General features: G+C 43.7%; 1 long non-coding RNA gene across 1 annotated transcript; it reads right to left on the bottom strand.

Moving 5' to 3' along the window:
* Positions 1-5,210: 5,210 nt before the first annotated feature.
* LOC123429966 lies at positions 5,211-11,828 on the bottom strand. Its single transcript, XR_006622798.1, has 3 exons — positions 11,816-11,828; positions 5,633-5,709; positions 5,211-5,556 (listed from the first exon to the last, which is right to left on the bottom strand). It is a non-coding gene; the product is annotated as an uncharacterized LOC123429966 (long non-coding RNA).
* Between the last annotated feature and the right edge of the window lie 5,751 nt (positions 11,829-17,579).

Genomic DNA, 17,579 nt, shown 5'->3' with positions numbered 1-17,579 from the left:
TTTTGCATGTAGGATTCAATCGCTAGTTTGCTATACCGTGTTTAGGACATATTCCCGCATATACTTGTGACGTTGTTTTTATTTCGCAACCCCACATGTTATATATGTTTTCAGGATAGAAAAATCCATAGAATTTAACTGTGCATTTTGTTTTAGCTTTTGAGCAAGTTAGTGCGCGAGATATTTTACCATGTTGCCCTTTTGTTTATTTTGTGGGATTTAATCCGTGCATGATATGGTTGAGTTGTCAGCTAGAGATATGTCCTTGGATGTGTAGACTAGTCTGTGGTAATTTTGGTTGCAATAGAAATCCATGTTTAGGTGTGGTTTGCTTGCTCTCAACATGCTAGGAAATAGTGCTGATTTGGAGTTGCTGAAATATTTCTAAGTCTGAGATGTGTTATATTTTGTTGTTGTCTTCGCATGAGTTTATCTGGTGTTCTATAGCTCTTTTGAGGTTGATGCAATGGAGTTAGTTGTAGACTTTAGGATTCTCTAGCATGCTATCAATTTTCATGCCATTTGGAGTCCAGTAGCTTATGATTTTGCTGTTGTCAATATGCCTTCCGATCGAAAACTGCACTTTCTTAAACTGTGGTTTTCACTAAGTCTGAAACTGTGTGTGAGGTGCCATTTTGTGAGTTCTTTTCCTAGTGATCCATGCTTCAATGCTAGGTGTTATTATTTGTTTGTTATAGTGCATCTTGACCTCTATTGCCTCATGACTTGTTTGAGCATATTGGCTTTGTGTAGCTCGTAGTTGTGGGGTGTAGAAAATGCTATGTGGCTGATTTTGGCAGATTGTAGTCATTTCTTGTTTAGCTCGTAGTTGTTGAACCGTTACTCCGTTTTGATCGTTCCCTATATGAAACTTGCTTGGAATCTCGTGTAGTTTCATATTATCATGCTGGTTGTATGTTTTGAAGTGCTTGTGATTGTCGTTGCACACATTTTGCATTCATGTCATCATATCTTGCGGTGTTCGTATCTTTTGAACCGTAACTCCGTTGAAGATGTTCTCTATGTGTAAATCGTTTGTAACCACGCGTAGAATCACGTGAACCCATTTATTTTGCTGTTTAACAAACTTTTAAATGTGTTAGTTCAGATCTGGACAGATATATAAATTAACGTATGAGGTCATCTCGGAGATGCTATATGTCATTTCCGACCTCATTTAAAATGCCTAGATATGTAGTTTAATTACGCTTCACCTCTTGCCATGTTTAACCACATTTAATATTATCGTGTACCTAATCGGGATAGAACTAAATAATTCGTATGTGAAGTTTCGTCAATATGCAACTCGTTGCATATTGAACTTCACTTAATGTGTAGTATTTGGTTGTTGTGATTTGACATGCCATGTCTTGCATATATTCATTTGTTCATGCATCATATGTGGACTGCATCTTGTCGTGCATGTGTGTGGTGAATATCGTGTGTTGATTCTTATTTCCGGTTTCCTTCATCTCGCTAGAGTTCCGCAAGCGTGTCGGAATGTGAGGACCCGTTCGACTACGTCGGTTCGTTTGCTTCACGGAGTCGTTCTTCTTCCCAGCGGGATCTCAGGAAAGATGACCATTTCCCCAGATACCATTACTATCATTGCCATGCTAGTTTTACCGCTTCTATCGATTATGTCTCGTTGCCTACCACCTGTTAAATATCAGCCTCTCAACAATGCCATGAAACCTTCAACCTATTCACAACCTAGCAAACCACTGTTTGGCTATGTTACCGCTTGCTTAACCATGTGTTAGCGTTGCTAGTTGCAGGTGCAATTGCTTCCATGTGATAACATGGGTTCCTTGTTATATCACCCTATTAAATGCTATTTAAATTAATGCACATATATACTTGGTAAAAGGTGGAAGGCTCGACCTTTCTAGCCTGGTGTTTTGTTCCACCTTTGCCCCTTAGTTTCGGCTACCGGTGTTATGTTCCATAATTTGAGCGCTCCTAACATGATCGGGGTTGTTATGGGGACCCCCTTGATAATTCGTTTTAGACTAAAGCTGGTCTGGCAAGGCCCAACATTGGTACTGTTTGCCCAACATAATAATTCTGTTAATACTGAAAGCATAGGGTGTCATGCACCCGAGGAGTAATTTTACATAATACAGGGAGGGCCAGTGCTGATGATGTTGGTCCAAAACAGAGCACTGTGCGGGGCCAACGAAGGGCAACTTGGGAGATTTCTATCAGGCCACCGTACGCGTAGCTTATCCGTCGTGTCCTGAGAACGAGATACGCGGCTCCTATCAGGATCGTCGACACGTCGGGCGGCCTTGCTGGATTAGTTTTACCTTTGACGAATGTCTCGTGCATCGGGATTCCGGTGATGCTTTGGGTAATCTCAGAGTTGAGGTTTTCCACTAAGGAGTCCGTCGAGATTGCGAGCTTCGTGATCGAGGATTTCTATGCGGCTTGTGGTAATTTGTGATGGATTAGTTGGAGCACCCCTGCAGGGTTAAATCTTTCGGAAAGCCGTGCCCACGGTTATGTGGCAACGTGGAAACTTTGTTTAACAGTGGTTCTAGATAACTTGAAGTTAACTTAATTAAAATATGCCAACTGAGTGTGTAACCGTGACTGTCTCTTTCGTGAGTTCCTTCTCCGATCGAGGACACAGTAGGGTTATGTCTGACGTAAGTAGGTGTTCAGGATCATTCATTCGATCATCAGTAGTTACGTCCGATATGCGTAGATCATCCCCCTCTTTATTCTTGTACTCGTAAGTTAGCCACCTCATATAAATGCTTAGTCGCTTGTTGCAGCCTCACCACTTAACCATACCTCACCTATTAAGCTTTGTTAGTCTTGATACCTTTGGAAATGAGATTGTTGAGTCCCCTGTGGCACATAGATTACTACAACACCAGTTGCAGGTACAGGTAAAGGTTACTTGACGCGAGCGCGTTGATTTTTCATTTGGAGTTGCTTCTTCTTCTTCATCATCATCGATCTAGGATGGGCTCCAGGCCGGCAGCCTGGGATAGCAAGGATGGACGTCGTTCTTCTTTTCTCGTTTGTTTTCGTCCGTAGTCGGACCCTGCTGTTCTTCATGATGTTTACGTATTGTACTGATGTGACTCTAATGTAGCATGTGGCGAGTGTAAGCCAATTCCATGTATCTCATCTTTTCAGTATATTTACTTGTAACGATATCCATTCTTGTGAAACGACGAGATGCGCTTCTATCCCTGACGAGGCCCTCGTGCCAAATTGAGGATAGGATCGCATCTTGGGCGTGACACCGCCTCCCCCTCCCTCCCAACCCTAGCCGCCTCTCCCTCCCTCCCAACCCTAGCCGCCTCCCCCTCCCCCTCCCTTTCTCACCGCCGCCTGAGGCAGCCGCCGGGCAAGCCCGGGGCGTCAAGGATGATGGCAATGGAGACTAGGCTACCCTGCCTCTACGTGGGGAGCCCCGGATCTGGAGCGGCGACTCCATTGGCGAGGCACGGCAGGCTAGCAGCCGTGCGGGTGGTAGATCTGGCGTCTCGGCCGCGCGAGCGGCCGGATCCGGTGGTCGTTGGCGTCTGGAGGCAGCTTTTGCGGTGGTAGGTGCACGCGATCTGGCGCCTCCCCTCCTCCCCTGTTCGGCGTGTGGGCCAGCCTGGTCGGGCCGTGCTTCCTTGGGTCGCCGGTTTTGTACAGGAGGCGCTGCTGGTGGCGGGGATCTAGTTCGGGCGAAATCCCTGGTCGGCCATGGCCGGCCGCGTCGACGGCGACGCCTGTGGACGTCGTTCCCCTCCTTGGAGGCGTCGGTATGGACTGATCCCCTCACTTCCCCTTCCCCTAGGTCTCTCGGGCGAAAGCCTTAACTTTGTTGGGCGGCGGCGGCGCTCACGGCGTCGTTCCCTTCTTGAAGGCGCCGCTTTGGGAAACTTGGGGCTAGGTGGCGCTTGTGGGTGGTGGGCGACGGTGGTGATGCGACCCTATCCTAGCATGGATCACCGTCCGTTGCTTGGAGATGGACTCGCGTATGTGGAGGTCATCGTTTGGCGTCATGGTGGCGTCGATGGCGGAGGCACCTGCCAATGCTGGTACCTCAATCTGATCTGAAGATGGACCAGTGAAAGATGGCGGCGACGACACATGTGAGTGCGTTGGACCGGTTTGTGCCCCGGACCCGGTATGTGGCTCGGTCATGGTCTCCGGCTTTAGATGTTAGGCTTAGGTGAGAGGTCTGGGTATTTGGACCAGCTTGCACCCCTTCATCATATGGATAGGAGTAGCGCCATATGTTGTCAGGATGGCGGATTCAGGCATATTGTTGTACTGCTTTGTAAGGTCCTCGAGAATAATCAATAAAATGACCGCATGCATCTCCGAGATGAGAATGGGGCCATCCTCCTTTTCTAAAAAAATCAGTGTGCCAACAAACATTTGAAAGAAAATGAGCTCGTTTGTCTATGCATGATGGAGAAAGAAATATAGGAATGGATGAAATAAAATTCGGTGCCTAACTATTTGCGCTTTTCGAGATTGCTCCCAATGGTTGGGCGGAAGGGGAATGCAGAGGAAAGGCAGAGTGGTTTCCGGCTGGCTATGTCGAGAGGCGCGAGAATATCCCCCCGAATAAAGTCTTCCCACAGGCATAGTCGGCGACTTAGTTTCTAATGCTTCTACTCCCTCCGTTCCTAAATATAAGATCTTTTAGAGATTGTACTATAAACTACATACGAATGTACATAGACATATTTTAGAGTATAGATTCACTCATTTTGCTCTGTATGTAGTCTCCTAGTGAAATTCCTAAAAGGTCTTATATTTTGAAACGGAGGGAGTAGTTGTCATGTACCTAGATTCACACTGTTTTCTCTGCAAGAACTTGGTATTTGTTTGTTGTACTATGCTACTGTACTTTATTGATTGGTTTTGCTTCTTGTTGTCTAATATTTGGCCTGGCCTTCTGATATGGCCACGTTGCATCGCCTAATACGCCAATGCTTTCGGTGACACAAATTTTAGTCAGTGTATGCCAGCACTACTATACTATTTCCTTTCTCCTCTCATGATCCAATGATTGGATATGATTCTACACCATTGTTCTTGAGGTAGAAGAAAAAAAAGGAACTAGTGGATTTAACTTGTGTCACCATTAGTCGTTGATCACCACCCAGGTTCTTACTGACATGAGGCATCCAAGTCAGCTTTTTTGTTACATCAATGGTAACGGCAACACCGAGAAAAGATGCTTGTAGTGAACAAAGTAATGACAACTGCATTAGGTGAAAGAGCACATGTACACAAAATGCAAATTTGCAGTAACCTAGATTACCGTAACATGCTTGAGCATGTAACTCACTCAGATAAAGGTCAACAAATACACAAGGCATATCTGACTAGTCATAAATCAACGCTGCACAGAAATTCAGTTTGTGCCAGAAATCTGCGTTTGGTACTTCGCTAACAGGACCGATTTAAGAAGAAAAAGGAGGAGGATGTCGGCAGTCATCTCCGTCCTGCAGCTCTTTGCATGTCATAGGCGCCCCAGAAACTGTGCGCCGCACCAGCTCCATACTGAGAACCAGAATCGGTAGCATTTGCCTGAGATAAAGATGCCATCTGAGACGCGGATTGAAATAAGGATACAAAAGAGAATGTCTCAGAAAACAAAGCATACTTGATTCATGCTGTATCCAACATTGTAAGGATTTGCAGCATAATTGGCATTAGGATTTCCATAGCTTCCAGCATAACCTGCAGGATTGGTGTACAAAGCATAATCCACATTTGAGATATTCCCTTCCTTTTGTTTAATCTGCATATTGTTAGATTGATCTCTTTTCCAATAGGCCCAACGGCCTGATCGGGGCGTCCAGCCCAAGCAAGGCTGGTGGGCCCCTGTCGCGCAGTGCTATATATAGAGGAGGTGGGGACCATGGCACGGGTTACGAGGTTCGCCGTCACCACTGGTTCCCCACTCTCAACCCTAATCCGATCTAGAGGAATGCACTGAAGCGATGGGAAGTCCATCACCGCCGCTACCATATCTCTCTCTCCTTCCCCACCGTCGTCACCATCTCACGACGGTAGCCGGAGGGAGCTCATCAAGCACCTACAAGGTATTAATCACTATCTCATTCCGAACACATCTAGCCTAAAATCCACGGGATCTATCAATGATATCATGAGCCACAAGGCTTCAGATGTGTTACGGTTGCAAGATGAAAACGAAAGCAAAGGATCCCCCTCCCCAAAAGCACCCTAGATGGGCAAAGACACCGAAGATGGCCTCGGGCCTCGTCGGGAAAGAAGCGCCGCCACGAGGCCGCGCCTGTTCCTCTCGATCCCCACACGCATCGGCAAGCCGAGGTGTGGGGAAGAAGAACCTACCTCCTCGGAGGCAAAGTTCGGATCAAGATCCAACACGAAAACGAAAAGAAGGAAATCGGATCGAATCCGAAAAAGAAAAGCAAAAGCAAGGGGGAAACATGCAAAGCAAAGCATCAGCCCTTCGGGGCAAAGGGCATCACCACCGCGCCCTTGATGGTGGTGCGTTCACCATTAAGGTGCTCGCACGCGCCGGCAAAGGCACAGAGGCGGAGCCGACAAGACATGCCGACACGAACACGAAAATGGAAAACGAACCACGGCCTTCCGCTCGACGGCGGCGCACCCAACGCGAGGAGTGTGCGCAGCCGGCGAGAGGAACGTCGTGGCTCCGGGGGAGGAAGAGAGGCGGCAAGAAGCCAGATCTCGGCGGGGCATGGTGGCCTCCGCGCAAGAAGTGGCCGGCAGGCGCCACTAGAGGCGGCAAGAAGCCAAATCTCGGCGGGGCATGGTAGCCTCCGCGCAAGAAGTGGCCGGCAGGCACCACCACTCCCTCGAGAGGTCTGGCGGGGCACCAGAGACCTCCTCGGCGGGGCATACATGCCACCGCGCGAGGGAAAGGTCCGGCCACCGCTCGGCCAACCCCGGCGAGAGGAGGGTCCCGAGCTCTCTCGAGAGAGACAGGAGGAGAGAACGAGAGGGAGAGCGGCGGGCTGGGGCAAAGTGGCTTAGGGTTTCCCTCCCCAGCCGACTCCTCCCCTTTTGTCCAACCGACAACCACGGGCAACCGTCGGATTGAATACGACGACCCCGGTCGATCCCCCATGAAACCCTAGGCTCGACTCGGGCCGGCAGGAGTTGTGGGCTGGTGGCCACAGGCCGGCCCAGCCAGCGGTAGGAGCCCCAGGCCACGGGCCGAAGGGAGGCGCGCACGCCAGGCACACCTGGTGGCGGGCCGAGGCCACAGGCTGGCCCAAGTCTGTTGCTTTTTTATTTAAAGCATTTTTTCTGCCTCTGTCTTTTAGGCAGATTTAAAAGGACCTTTCTAGGAATTTTTTCCTATGAAAACATGATTAGAAAATGTAAAAGAAAATGTTCAAAGTTTATGTAAAAGTAATATTATTATTTTTGAAAAGAAAAAAATAAATGGTTCTGAAAGTAAAAGAAGATTTTCAGAAAAAGAAATTTTCATGGATTTTATAAAGGGGATTATAAAGTTCATAAATTTCTTAATTATGGCAGAATATTTTTCTGTAATAGTAACATAATTTTTCTGAAAATAAAAATAAAAGGTTCTGAAAATAAAAGAAATATTTTCACAAAGAGAAAAGTTCATGGATTTTATAAAAGGAAAATAAAGTTCATGAATTTTTTATTTTTAACAGAATAATTTTCTGTAAAGGTGTATGAATTTTCATATTCATGTTTTTCCGCTGCAAAGTAAAAAGATTTTATCCTCCAATTAAATTCGAACCAACGGGAAAATTTAATTGGAAGAATTGTTCTTAGCAATGATTTTTTCCCGTGGGTGAAATAAGATTCAAACAGTTTCGGCTATGACAACAGAATGATGTTTGTTTTTAAAGTTAAATATGGTATTGTTATTTTCTCACCAACGTTGATGATAACAATACTACAATTGTATGAGTCGTCTTATGTTTAAAGCTTAAATCTCTCGTAAATTTTGTATCAAAGTGATCAATTTTCGGAGCAGAGATAGAGAAATGCATATTTCTATTTCTGCCGCAATATGGTTAATGATGATGATTATTTCTTAGCAAAGTTGTTCAATAAGAATACTATCATCACATTGTTTATGAGTTATAAGCATTATTTCCATTTCTGCCCAACGGTGGTATGGAATTAATGTAGAAGGATGATGTTTTATTCTAATTCTGCCACCACAGTGATTTAAAATATTTCAGAAAGTTTTAAAAGGTTTAATGTGCATGATTTTAATCAGATCAATGTAGGGTTATTTTATGCTCATTACCGTTGTTTATTGGCTAAGTTTTCTCAGACTAAAAGTTATTCAAGCTTTCACTCATGAAAGCGAATGTTTTGGGTACTAGTGACCCGAAAGATGGAAAAGAAAGGTCATAACTTGAGGAAATAAATTATCTCTAAAGAATGGCTTCACAAGAAAAGAACTCTTGGATATTAATTCAAGAAAATAAAATAGATAGATCATTGAGAGTCTTGGTTGACGAATATCTTTCATGTACTCTCTATGATGAAGTCTCCTTTTTTCAGTCAACGTGATTGAAATGAAACAAACAACATGCATGTTGAATTTGACCAACGTCGGATCAAACATGTGTGTCAAAGATAATTCCGATATATTTCTGAATTTGATGCAGTCAAAAGAGCCAACTATGGCATTTATGTCCCTTAAAGGGAATTACCCACATGGCGGGAAAAGTCTGAGAAGAATGCCTGCGTAACCGGGTAAAGTTCACATTGTATTATGTCAACAATCCGTGTATGGCGGGAGAAATTTTGGCAAAGGCCTTATCCTGTATGACAGGAGAAAGTTATGATGACTCGTGTGCGGTTAATGTGTCTCGCTATGGGAGAAAAGTATGGAGTAACTATTAAGCTTTGCTAGTATCGACCGTACACCTTATGTGTAACGGTCATTATGCAACCACTAAATCCAGAAAGGATAAAAGTAACAGACGAACCTAAAGACAAGAATGATATGCAAGTGTGACTTGCAAAAAGTGACAACTATAAAGAACTCTGTTGAGTTTCTGAAATGAAATGAGGAAAAAGTACTCCCATACTAGTTAACTTATAACTTCATTTTACATGAAGTGATAAGATGAATGAGCTAGATAATCGAAGTTTCCTCATTTCACAAGAACTATGAATGGGTTTCGAAATTGTGGCAGAAAAGTTCTTGCCACATTTCGAGGGGGAAATAGAGACATGAAATACATTGTAGTGTATTTCATGACTCCTCTGTACTTTAGATGATGTGATGCACATTATGCATCTAAAGTGATCCATTAATGAAGAATGTGATTGTCAAGGGGAGTACGACAGTCATCTGAATACCGTCATTATGATACCCCTAAAGAAAAGAAATAGTTGTATTTTCGGATCTTTTATAGTTCCGAAAGTAGACTAAGGAATATAACAGTGGTGCTTAAAGTGCCATAAAGAAGAAAGTTTAAAGATACGCCATTTCTTCACTGAAGATGGAGTAATCTGAGGGAGCATGTTGTATGACCTATACAACACCTGTTGTTAGCTCTACAAGGGATCTTGTGATACAGGTCTCTGTAAAACCTATTGCCTTTTGGAAATGGGTGACTATAGAAATAATTTGCCTCTTGGCAATGACAGAGCAACGACAACCCCATATGAAAGGAGTGCCAGTACTTGAGATTTTGATGGTCTCTAGGAATGTGAAAATCAGATACTTGTGATTACTATAAAGTCTATGTTAGTGAAATTCCACCATTTGAATTTCACTAACATAGACTTTATGAAGGGTCTACAAGGCAAACGTGACTCCAAAGGAAATATGTAAAGGTGTAAAACATGACTTAAATCGAAAGATTTTGTGCAAATAAAATGAGAGGACAATTGCATTCATGCAAAGTTATAGAATGGGAAATTCGTTTCCCAGTTCCTATGCATGTGGATGATGTCCTACTTGCAAGTGGTGATGTCAATCTACTACAGGAGGAGAAAAGAAGTTCTTGTCCTCAAAGTTCAAAAGAATAAAAGGGGGTATTAGGAATGTCGCATGGACATGCTAAGAAATATCTCTAAAGTATGCATACGAGAAAACCTACGCCTGTTCTTATAGTCAAGGGCAATGGAACTAGAAACTATGGTGTTTCAAAAGCTAATAAGAAGAGATTGTAAACGAATATGGTACCATATGCTTCAGTTGTTGGAAGCTCAAGATATTACCCTGACACAGTTCACGTATATATCCGGGTTGTTTTGGAAATGTCCAGTCCATAGATAAATCAATGGAATGGAATCAAAGATATCGGCCTCATGCTGAAAGAAATAAGTGCTCTCAAAAGATTGTGAGTACAAAGGCAGGACTTGTGAAATGTATAGCGAAATCCACAATTGTCGCTAACTTTCATACTCGGAGTTTTGTGTGGAAAATCTCCAAATGAGTGAAACAATTGTCGTCAATGTGATGCAATGATATGTTATTACTTGATATGAGGCTGAGGGACAGGAAAAATTGGTTAAGGCTACCTGTACCCGGAGTTGATAATGTTTGACAACAACGACAACCATTTTAAGATATTTCGCTCTTATCACAATGAGTCAGGTGTTGATGCCAAACACACTGACAAAGAGTTACGTGTTGTGAAGGAGAAAGTCCGGAATTATGAAAAAATGCTTGAAGCATAAAAGCAACAAACAAGTGTTTGCAGATCTGCTTATCAAAGGCTTACCGCCTAGTGTGTTCGTAGAACACACAATCGACATGGGTTTTATGGTATAGTATAATATTTTCGGACAATAAAGGGCCCAAGGTTAAAGAATCTGTCTCAAATTAGAGAGGTACATTGTGGCTGTCTGATTCCATCGGCAATTGAGCCGTGACGATGAAACATGCCCTATGTATTGATTTGTTACGAAACGGGTAAAGTTAAAAGTATATGATGAGATCAAGGGGGGGAATGTTAGATTGATCTCTTTCCCAATGGGCCCAACGGCCCATTGGACCTTGACTCACGCCCTGATCGGGGGCGTCGAGCCCAAGCAAGGCTGGTGGGCCCCTGACGCGCAGTGCTATATATAGAGGAGGTGGGGACCATGGCACGGGTTACGAGGTTCGCCGCCACCATTGGTTCCCCACTCTCAACCCTAATCTGATCTAGAGGGATGCACTGAAGCGATGGGAAGTCCATCACCGCCGCTACCATATCTCTCTCTCCTTCCCCAGCGTCGTCACCATCTCACGACGGTAGCAGGAGGGAGCTCGTCGAGCACGCTACAAGGTATTAATCACTATCTCATTCCGAACACATCTAGCCTAAGATCCACGGGATCTATCACATATAAGATTTGGTCAAAATCAAGTGATACAAAGTTTGACCAAATATATATCATAAGTTATCAACATCTATAATACTAAACCTATATGCTCTGAAAAATAATATTATGGTGCATCTACTAATATTGATTCAATATTATAAATGTTGATATTTTATTCTATAAATTTGGTCAAAGTTTATGAAGTTTGACTTTGATCAAATCTTATATGCGGACTAAAAAGAAACGAAGGGAGTACATGTAAACTGTACTTACTATATAGTCAGCCTTACTTATTAATTATTATGCCCTTGACAGAATAATACAAAGTTTCACTGTTTTAAGGCTCATGATGGTGTCTTTTTCAAGTAGTTTGGCTGCGATCAGAACTGTATTTAGTATGTCAATTTACATTGCCTTAATAATTGGCTAGTTTTACTGCCCCTTAGGCCTGAGCGGTACAGATAAGTAGCACGACTACTATCTGGAACAAATGCAATCTAATGTAAAAACGAACCTTGATTGCCTTCTCCGCAAAGTCAGTTGCAGCGGCTCGGTCCCGCTTTACATTTCTGTTGCTGGAGGCGACTTCTTTGCTCGGTGCAGCTGATGGGTCGTGGCGTTGCTTAGTTCGCGGCTCATGGCGTGGAGGAGGTTGTTCTTCTTCTTCACCGTCCTCTGAAGCATCTTGGCTTTCCTCGCTATCATCAACATATTCACTCTCGGTGCTACCACCTTCACTTTCTGCCACAAGATCAAACTGCTCCCCGTTGGGCATAGAAAGTCCATTCCTACAAAGAACAAAGACAACAGAGTCAATCGGACGAATATTCAGTCACTCGACGAAGACATGAGCACAATCGGAAAAGATGTAACGTACCAACTTCTGTGGCTTATTCTCAGCAGAATATGGCGCGACTCGTTTGGATCCCACGGGGTTGTCACAAGGACCAGTGATGTTTTTGATCCACTGGCTTACCGTCTCTTGATCAATTTCCTCTGGGTGTGACCGAGTGGAATCTTTAGAATCAGAGTAATGCCACATGGCATGGTCCATCGCCTGAATGGGGTGGATGCGCCGACTGAGAAACGTCTCCAGCAGGTCCATACCAGTCAGCCCGTTTCTAACCAAGTTAATCACCTCACCCGCCAACATCTCCACTTCTCCCTTCTCATCCTCGAATATAGTCAATATTCTAGGGGCAGTCGAACGATCTAAGGTGAAAGGAGGAAGGCCAGTCGACATGTTCGGAGATGCAATATCATTGCAGTAGAACCATGACAGCTGTCAGTTCCGAACCAATTCAGGGAGGGTCATCGGAGGATAAGTATTCCTATTCTTTTTTTGAATCCCTAAACCACCGCACAACTGGATAACATTGGTTCGAGTGTCTCCGGGATTCGCTTTTTTCACTGTTTGAGATCGGACAGTAAATATGTTTTTGAACAACCCCCAATGAGGAGGGCAACCCAATAAACACTCACACAGAGAGATGAACGCGGAAAGGTATGCAACAGTGTTGGAAGGAAGATGATGAAGTTGAATCCCAAAATAAAAGAGGAAGCCACGAAAGAAAGGGTGTGGAGGCAGAGAAAAACCTCGCTCGACATGAGTGAGGAGAAGGACCCGCTCCCCCTCGCGAGGTGCCGGCTCAAGCTCCTCCCCTCGCAGTCTCCATGAGTTCTCCGCCACCATCAGGGCGGATTCAGGTATTTGGCAAGGTTTGGCAGCTGCCATACCTAAAGTTTTGCTCAAATACTGGGTATTTACAATATACAGTTGAAAGTTTTATATGTTGAGTTGTTCTGCAGTCGTTGGCTGCAGTTGAAGAAATGGAAATCATCGCACCGGAAAAGAAGCTCGCCTGGTCGGTGCTTGTGTGTGATTACCGTGATGGGCCTGGTGAGTGCTCGATTGGTGGGCCTGATGCCTGGTTTTGTTAAAGAAAAAGAGTTGAATTCCTGCTAGACCTGGTCAGTTCGATAATTTATTTGTTTCCTCTGGGCTTCACTGATTTCGTTACAGATTTAAATACGTCGCATTTTCGTCAAAGTGTGAGCCACTAACAGCTCGAACTCAACTCCTTTTTTTTCCAAAGTTTCCGCATTCTTTCTTTTTTGCGAAGATTTCAAAGTTTCCTCTTGGCTTTCATGATCTTTAATGCATTGCATAAATTTCTGATTAATTATCCATATAATATTCACTTAGTAAGGTATTTTGAGTGGCTACTTTTTAATTTTTCCATTGTTAAATTATATTGTACTTATTGAACACAAAATAACACTTCCTTCGCTCAAAATGAGTGTCTTCAGCTTAGTATAAAGTTGAGACATTTATTTTGGGACAAAAAAAGTAGTAATTTAATGAACCAATGCAACTTACTTTGTTTTTTGTTTTATCAACCCGCCACACCTCAAGTTTATTCCTGCCTTCGCGGCTGGCCACCATCCCGTGCTCAACGAGAGCCAAGACGTCCTCTTTTGTCACAGTGGACGGGAGAAAGTCCCCGTGTATCCACCCTGGCGGCACTGCGGTCCGACCGGGTTTTCTCCCCTTGTCGCCCTTCTTGGCGCGCTCAAGCTTGGAGGTTTTGCCCTTCGGCATGATTGCGGCGGTGAAGGAAAGATTGAGCAGAGTTGTGTCACGCCCAAGATGCGACCCTATCCTCAATTTGGCATGAAGGCCTCGTCAGGGATAGAAGCGCATCTTGTCGTGTCGCAAGAATGGATATCGTTACAAGTACATGTACTAAAAAGAAGAGGTATAAAATAGAATTGGCTTACACTCGCCACAAGCTACATCAGAGTCACATCAGTACATTACATAATCATCAATAGTAAGAGCAGGGTCCGGCTACAGACGAAAACAAACGAGAAAAGAAGAACGACGTCCATCCTTGCTATCCCAGGCTGCCGGCCTGGAACCCATCCTAGATCAACGAAGAAGAAGAAGAAGAAGCAACTTCAAATGAACAATCAACGCGCTCGTGTCAAGTAACCTTTACCTGTACCTGCAACTGGTGTTGTAGTAATCTGTGAGCCACAGGGGACTCAGCAATCTCATTTCCAAAGGTATCAAGACTAGCAAAGCTTAATGGGTGAGGTATGGTTAAGTGGTGAGGTTGCAGCAGCGGCTAAGCATGTATATGGTGGCTAACTTACGAGTACCAGAAATAAGAGGGGGAAGATCTACGCATAGCGGACGTGAACTACTGATGATCAAATGAATGATCCTGAACACCTACCTACGTCAGAAATAGCCCCACCGTGTCCTCGATCGGAGAAGGAACTCACGAAAGAGACAGTCACGGTTACGCACACAGTTGGCCAATTTTAATTAAGTTAACTTCAAGTTATCTAGAACCAGTGTTAAACAAAGCTTCCACGTTGCCACATAACCGCGGGCACGGCTTTCCGAAAGATTTAACCCTGCAGGGGTGCTCCAAGTAGTCCATCACAAATTACCACAAGCCGCATAGAAATCCTCAATCACGAAGCTCGCGATCTCGTCGGATTCCCTAGTGGAAAACCTCAACTCTGAGATTACCCAAAGCATCACCGGAATCCCGATAGGAGTCGCGTACCTCGTTCTCAGGACACGATGGATGGGTCACACTAGGAGTACCAAACCTCGGGTTGCCCCGCGGTGGCCCCGTAGTCTGCCAATTTGGACCAACACTCATGAGGAGCACTGGCCCGGGGGTTGATTAAATTATCCTCGGGGTCCGGAAAGTCCCTATGCAATTTTATTAGGTGTTTAGGCAAATGTAGTACCAAAGTTGGGCCTTGCCAGACCAGTCTTAATCAAAAACGAATTATCAAGGGGGTCCCCATAACAACCCCGATCGTGTTAGGAGCGCTCAATATGGAACATAACACCGGTAGCCGGAAACTAAGGGGGCAAAGGTGGAACAAAACACCAGGCTAGAAAGGCCGAGTCTTCCACCTTTTACCAAGTATATAGGTGCATTATATTAAATAGCATTAATATGGTGATATAACAAGGAACCCATGCTTTCTCATGGAAGCAAAGCACCTGCAACTAGCAACGCTAACATATGGTTAAGCAAGCAGTAACATAGTCAATCAATGGTTTGCTAGGTTGAACAGGTTGAAGGATTCATGGCATTGTTGAGAGGCTGATATTTAACATGTGGTAGGCAACGAGACATCATCGATAGAAGCGATAAAACTAGCATGGCAATGATAGTAATGGTATCTGGGGAAATGGTCATCTTTCCTGAGATCCCGCTGGGAAGAAGAACGACTCCGTGAAGCAAACGAACCGACGTAGTCGAACGGGTCCTCACATTCCGACACGCTTGCGGAACTCTATCGAGACGAAGCAAACCGGGAACATGAATCAACACACGAATTCACCACACGATGCACAACACATATGATGCATGAGCTACTGAATACATGCAAGTCACGGCATGACAATTCACATAATCAAACACTACACATTAAGTGAAGTTCAATATGCAACGAGTTGCATATTGACGAAACTCCACGTTTATTATTTAGTTCTATCCCGATTAGATACACGACAATATTAAATGTGGTTAAACATGCAAGAGGTGGAGCGGAAATTAAACTACCTATCTAGACATTTTAAATGAGGTCGGAAATGACATATAGCATCTCCGAGACGACCTCACATGTTAATTTACAATTCTGTCCAGATCTGAACTAATGCATTTAATTGGTTGTTAAACAGAAAAACAAATAGGTTCACGTGATTCTACGCGTCATGACAAGCAATCTACACATAAAGAACATCTCCAACGGAGCTACGGATCAAAAGTTACAAGCACCGCAAGATATGATGGCATGAATGCAATATGTGTGCAACGGCGGCTACGAGCACTTCAACACATGCAACCAGCAAGAGGAAAAGAAACTACACGAGATTCTAAGCAAGTTTCATGTAGGACACCATCAAATCGGAGCTACGGTTCAACATCTACGAGCAAAACAAGAAAACATTACAATCTGCCAAAATCAGCCACATAGCATTTTCTACGCCCCACAACTACGGCTACACAACTCCGATATGCTCAAGCAAGACATGACACGGAAGAGGGCAAGAAGCACTACTACAAACAACTGACAACCACTATCAAGGCAGCAAGGAGCACTAGGACAAGAAGACACAAAACGGCATCTCGCACACTATTTCAGACTTAGTGAAAATTACACCTCATGAAAGTGCAGTTTTCATCCTGAAGCAATATTGACAGCAGCAAAACCTATAGCTACGGGACTCCAAATGGCATGAAACTTTACAGCATGCTAGAGAAACACAAGGGGTACAACTAACTCCATTGGACCAACCTCAAAAGATCTACAGATCACAAGATGCAAGCAAGACAAGACAACAACAAAATATAATAGATTCCAGACATAGAAATATTTCAGCACGTCCAAAACATCACTATTTCTAGCAGCTTGAGGGCAATCAAAACACACCTAAACATGCATTTCTATTGCAACCAAAAATACCAGGGGCTAAACAAAACATCCAAGATCAACTCTCTAGTTGACAACTAATTCAAACGAGGCACGGAATAAATCCTACGAATTAAACAAAAGGGCAACTTAGCAAAATATCTCGCGAACTAACTTGCTCTAATGCTAAAACTAATTGCACAGAAAAATCCATGGGATTTTTCTACCCCGGAAACATATAAAATATGTGGGGTTTGCAACACAAAATAATGCCACACATTAAAGCGGGAAAAATAACCTATATACGGAAAAATATACTACCGGCAAATCTCTACACGTAAAAATACAATTGACCGCTTTAAAATGCATGGAAAAATAGTTCCTAAAACATAGACATTTCTAATACGGCATACGAGCAATCCGGACTTGTAAGAAAAATAAATACGGGGCGTAACCTATTGAAACAGCACGCAAAACTAGGCGTTTGGCACGCTAAACTACGGCAAATAATTATGCAAGTTGTGAAATCGTGTTCTACTCACGAAGCTACCCCAAAACAATATAAGATACGCCTCATTCCGACTTACGGATAAAAAGATACAGGCATATTAATATACGTATATTTACTGGAAAAAACTAAAACGAAATAAAAACCTAAAATACTACATGGGCCGACAGGGGCGCAAAATAGCAATCGGATGTTGGAATTATGCCCTAGAGGCAATAATAAATATATAGTTATTATTATAATTCCTGTATCAAGATAATAGTTTATTATCCATGTTATAATTGTATTGAATGAAGACTCATTTACATGTGTGGATACATAG

Source organism: Hordeum vulgare, chromosome 2H (assembly GCF_904849725.1).
Source record: "Hordeum vulgare subsp. vulgare chromosome 2H, MorexV3_pseudomolecules_assembly, whole genome shotgun sequence".
NCBI lineage: Eukaryota > Viridiplantae > Streptophyta > Magnoliopsida > Poales > Poaceae > Hordeum > Hordeum vulgare.
The sequence above is the reverse complement of the archived record's forward strand: the minus strand, read 5'-3'. Positions and strand labels throughout refer to the sequence as shown.